The sequence below is a fragment of the Poecilia reticulata genome, linkage group LG6, assembly GCF_000633615.1.
Source record: "Poecilia reticulata strain Guanapo linkage group LG6, Guppy_female_1.0+MT, whole genome shotgun sequence".
Taxonomy (NCBI): Eukaryota; Metazoa; Chordata; class Actinopteri; order Cyprinodontiformes; family Poeciliidae; genus Poecilia; species Poecilia reticulata.
Genome location: NC_024336.1, coordinates 30,611,780 through 30,617,779, shown reverse-complemented (window position 1 = coordinate 30,617,779; position 6,000 = coordinate 30,611,780).

The window sequence follows — 6,000 nt, the reverse complement described above, 5'->3', positions numbered from 1 at the left end:
GGCAGCCTTGGCGGAGTCCAACTCTCACAGGAAACGAGCCCGACTTACTGCCTGCAATGTGGACCAGGCTCTGAATCTAAATTCAGATTCTTGATTTCTGGTTTTAAACTCAGTCTTGATTCTGAAAATATTTCATAATTTGAACTCTTTCCTGAGAGTTGTCGACCATATTACTGACTCTGAACAGGTTCCTGATTCTCAACAAGTTCTTAATTTCAAAAACTTCTAGATTCTCAGCAGAAACCTAATCCTGAACTAATTTGATATTCACTTGTTTTCAGTCAGTTATTGTCCAGATGTTAAATTGATCAAATCAAATTTTAATCTAATGTTTAATGGTTTCAAACAAATTGTGAAATCAATTTGTTTTCTATAGCCCATGTGTCACTTCTGGATTCATGCAGCTTTACAAATCAAAGTTTTCATATTTAATCTTCTAGCATTAAATATGCTAGAAGATGTTATTTACTGTATTTAGTTTTACAGTAAATAACAATAATAATTCAGGAATCCTCAGCAGGACTGAAGTTTGCAGTCTGAATTATTGACTGGTTGCAGGTAAGACCAACATCAGTAAATAATCCATGAGCAACGCAGACACTGATCAGAGGAAACTGAAGGTATCGATCCGATAAAACCAAACCGAGGCGTGAAGGTCGAGAAGATCCTCCCGGGAGCTTTGAACGCAGCTTTAGCAGTCGAGCTGCGTTTGCGAAAATCTCCTCTGGTATACATGTTAAATGATTTGTTCAGTAACACAAACAAAACAAGCTTCGCAGAAAATAAATCTGCTCAACTTGGAGCAGGTGGAATAAATACTTGACTGATTGCCATAAAACAGTTTAGTTTTAATTTACTTTTTCAAGGTGGATGAGATCCACTCACATTTTAACCTCTGATCAGATTTTGTCTGTTATTTTAGATTTCATTCACTGACAGGATCCAGAATTTCCTGGCGAATGGAAAACATATTTAACAAGGTGCTGTCTATCATAGTGTAAAGTTTGAGAGTGAATCCGCAGCCTTTTGTCTTCAGAAAAAATACAAACGCTGAATTTTTTATCATTTTTTCTTACATCTTTGACAGCAAGATGTAAACAAATAGGCATGGATACCCCCTTCCTCATCCAACAAACAGCGAGAGCCAGACTGTTTCAGACTGCTTGGCTTTTAAAGCGCGTTTTTACAATCCAGAGACATTTTCTCCCTTTCTCCCTCAGTCCAGATAAATAAAACTTCACAGTCAGCCACAGATATTATTGTAAAAAGAACACTAATAATTCTTGATAATAAACATCTGTTATAAGATTATGTAAATATATAGGGCTATAAAATGTTAGCTGAAGAACTTAACACAATATAAGCGTTTCATATCAGTCAATATCAATAATTACTGATTAACTTTTCTTTTTTTTAAATATCTGAAATACTGCCAAACTGGTGGCAGGACCTTTCCTCTTTATCCAAAGTTTTTACTCCATACAGTTTTTTATTCTTAAGAGGCACGACAGCAAAACTGCTGCTGCGCAAGTTACTCAATGGGCTGTTGCTAGGTAACCAAAGAGCGAGTGAGTTAGTTGATTCCACCAACCACTTGATAGGTTAAAGAATTTGTTAAGACTACATCTCCCAGAATGCTGTGCTGTTCGGAAACGTAGATCAGCGAATACTCAATATATATTGAATATTGTCTATTTAATTCGAACATGAGCAATTCTTTCATGAGAGATGGGTTACAGAGTTGGGTAGTAAATAGTTACATTTAATCAGCTATATTTACTTAAGTAGGAGTATTTTTACTCTGCTGTACTTACTTTTAATTGAGTCAGTTTATTATGAAGTATCGCTATTCTTACTTTAGTAAAATTTCTGTATGCTCTACCCTCTGTGAGTGACTACCGTACACCAAATGAAGAACAAGCATGTTGTAATCAAAAATTTACCAGATACAGACACACCTGCAGTTTTTGTTAAAGTTTCATAAGTTTTATATTGAAAGAAACTGATTTGGAAAAAAATAGAATTCACAAACTTATTATTTTTTTGTTATTTATATGAATTATTGTCATTTTTGTCCTTAAAATATCAACATTTCCACTTACCTTTAAATTTTGGTCTGTCTGATCCTGTAATTTTTAAATATTAAATGATTGGTAATTTCAGTACTTGAGTAGACTTTTTACCAAATACTTTTTTACTCGAGTCATTTCTTGGAGGGCTAATTTTTACCTTTTCTTGAGTAAAAATATGTTTTATTAAATATTAAATATGTCATAAAAATATGACGTAGTGCTAATCTTACGTAGCAGCACCTACTTTGTTGAGTGGAAGCTTGTATGGTGGACACTAGGGGTCAAGAGCGCATGCGTGTTCAATGACATTCTAAAACCACAGCGCCATATAGTGGCCTGGCATGACAACTACAGCTGATAAAACTTGACAACTTCCCGTCAGCGGACTCGTGTAAGCGGCTCAAACTTTGTCTAACTCTCCCTCAGTGGCTGAGGGACTCTCCCCATGTTGCCTCCCTACCTCTTCTTGCTTCCAGCTGCGTGTTTACAGCGACCTAAATGCCGTCAGACGACAGCGAACATCTTGGCGAGCCAGCAAGGGGCCCAGCCGTGGGCCGTCTAACCCCCAGGACCGACAGACGTCTGGTGGTGATGCCACTCAACCCTCCCGCCATGCGGCTCCTCCGGCAGCTGGACAGGCGCGCCGACCAGCGGGCGGCTTCTTGCAACATGCTGGCCCTAAAAATACACCAGTGTCCCCAGTGACTGCTGCAAACCAGTCTGCTCTGCTTCCCATCCCCACTGTTTGACCCTCTGTTCACAGCAGTCTGGTCGCAGATCAGAGCCTCTGAATGTAAATAAATATGGAAATTGAAGTCAGAAGCCATGCAGTAATGTGAATTTTTGAAGTTTTGTGTGAAAATGTTCTTTCACATTGCACCAAAGAAATGTACAAATATGCCACTGCTATATTTTTATTTTTTCCTTTAATTGTGTGTCTATATATGAATGTGTCACTTTTACAATTATTTATAAATCAATAATTATTAAAAGATTAATATTTTAATTTGCAGTCTCTCATGTAGGAAGCCTATTTAAGTTTTGAAGTTTATTATAGGAGACATCTTGAGTGTTTATAATCAAGTATACAAAATAGTGAAATCATTTTTGCTTTAGAAATCAACTAAACTCATTATTTGTTTGCAAACCATTTATTAATCAGTAGACTTCACCACAACAGGAAACATTACAGGCCTTTTTGTTGTTTACGTTCTTCTAGTTAATTTATTTGCTAGTTCTGGTAAAGCTTAAGTTTATTTAGATCATACTTTTCCAATAATTCATGGTGCACAAAGTGCTTCACAAACTAAGATGCAACAAAAATAAAATTTATGATCATGAAAGGAATAAAATGTAATTGACAATTGAAAAACAAAACAATAAAAACAAAAATGTTTCGGTCGACATGTGCTAACAGGGTCATGTATCTTCACCAGAGATATAAAATGTTCCAGTGTTTGTGCAGATCTAATATTTAGAGACAAACCACTTCCAGAATCTGTGGACCTTCAGCAGAGAAGACGCTGTCACCTTGAGATTTTAAGTTTAGACCTGGGAATCAGTTTGATCTGGACCTTCTGTTTTTACCAGGACAAGATGAGGTCAGGTAGGTAGGAAGGCCCTTGATTGTTTAGTAATTTAAAAGCAAAAACTAGAATTATTTTCAAAATAAACTGGCTTGGAGATCAAAAATTCCTGTTTTTCACAACCAATATGAATTAGTTGGAGCTGAAATCCAGAGTGAATACTACAGATCTGAAGGTTTTTCTTTGACATGAAAACAAAGAAAGAGATAAATTTGTATTCTGTCTCTTTCCGTTCATTGCTATTAATAATGTCCAACAATGGCATAAAATTCTCCTTTTTCTCTTTTCATGTTAAAGTTACTGAGTAGCAGAAAGAAAAGCTGATCACATTTCTCTAACAAAACACTTAAAACTATGTTCTTCTAACAAGCCAACTGGAACTGTAAATACAGCAAAACCATTTTTATTCTTGAGTTTAAGAAAATAACAGCCGATGATGAATATAACTTTTTTAATCTCATATTTACATTTAAATAAGGAGGCCAGGTTTGATTTCTGCTTTGCTTTGATCGCCCCCTGCTGGTGGCTAAGTTACAAACACTGTTAATCTTCAAACTTCTCTTATTTGACTTTCATGTGTGACAGAATGAATAAATAATACAGCAATGGCTCTAAAATTACAATTAAACTTCAAATTTCAACATATTTACTAGATATTACTACCAAAGATGAACTGGTTAATGTTCCTAAATTTAAATTTTTGTTGCTGTTATGTCATTATTTAATAAAAACAATATAAAAAAAACTATGTCCCGTTGCTGCTTTTTAAACACTGAAATTATTTCATCCTCGATTTGTATTTGCTCTGTAGCATGGAGAATGTTTTTTAATATCCACCACACCAATATCAAAGAATATGATTGTCTGATTGTTCATTTCTGAACTATCTCAACATCAAAACATATAGTTTCATCTACATCTACATTTACATCACAGATTCTGATTTTTTTTGTATTATTTTCAATACTTCCTAAGTATTAGTTTAGTTTAGTTTAGTTTAGTTTAGTTTAGTTTAGTTTAGTTTAGTTTAGTTTAGTCCAAAATACTGTTGATTTGGCTCAAACTGTTTCTTTGTTTTGTTTCTTTATTATTATTATTTTCAGGCTCTTTTACAAGTGGTCAAACATGTCTGAATGTTTTTCAAAACACACCAATTTGTAAAAATGTGAGAAAATACCTAATCTTCAAAAAATTGCAAAAAATAAAAAATAAAAAAATGAAGGAATTGTTTGTTGTTTTTTAAGCAATTTGGAACATATACTTTCCAAACTTCTTGTTTTAATTTTAATAATTATCAGGACACAGGCAGAAATATTTTATGAAAGTGAAGCAACTAGAAAAGGGAGGAAATATTTTTTGCAAAAATAAAACTTGTCAGTTAAAAATGATCACATTTTCTTAAAAGATTAGGAAGCAATTTAGGGCCAACAATATGTGCAACATCTGATCTCATGTCATCTTCAGAGAGTTTTCTTCTGCAACAATGCAGAAGAATCTCTGAGATCTTCATACATTTAATGATTTGTGAACCCATGCAGTGATCGATGGGAACTAAAGAGAATTCAGTCGTTTTCTGGTTTCCCGGTTCAGAACGACTGTCTGGTGTCAGCCTGAAGGTGCGAATGAAGGCGGATCATCCTGCAGGCAGCTGACAGATGGTGACTTACTGCTGAACACTGAACAGCAGGAAGCAGCTCTGTGGGTTGTTATGCTTTGTGATCATATCTGCACATCATCCCACATCCATTCAGGTACAGATACACAATCCATGCTGTGGAAAACTGGTTCACACACAAATTTTATATTGTGTGTTTGCATGTTTTTATACTTCCACTTGGGTTCAATGCTTCTAAAAATAGCCCAAGCGCTTAATAGAAACACCCAGCTATCATTTTTGGCAATAGGTTAATGGTTTTTGGTGTCTGGAAAATGAGCCATTTTAAAAACCATCTGCATGTCACAAATCAGGGAAGCCCAGCCTGTTACCTAGCAACCCCACCAGAGCTCAAGCTTGTTTGGTTAACTGGTTTTGCTGTTGTCTGTGCCGTACAATGGCTGCTGGAAAAGACAAGTGCTTTGTTGTTGACCTACCATCCAGAAACCACTTGCTGGATTCTTGTTGGTAGTGCAGGAGGTTCCACTTTTGCTTTTCAAAGGTGCATGGCTGTATAATTGTACATTGTTTTTCATATGCCAGTGTAAACGTTGAGTTGGGGGGCCGTGGCCAGCAGCAGTTTGTTTGCATTTAAAGTGACAAGAGGTCCTAAAATAGCTAATTCTAAAAGGAGCTCAAAATAGGCACAATTTCATTTTCTAAGAATGACTTTGTGCAAAAAATGTAA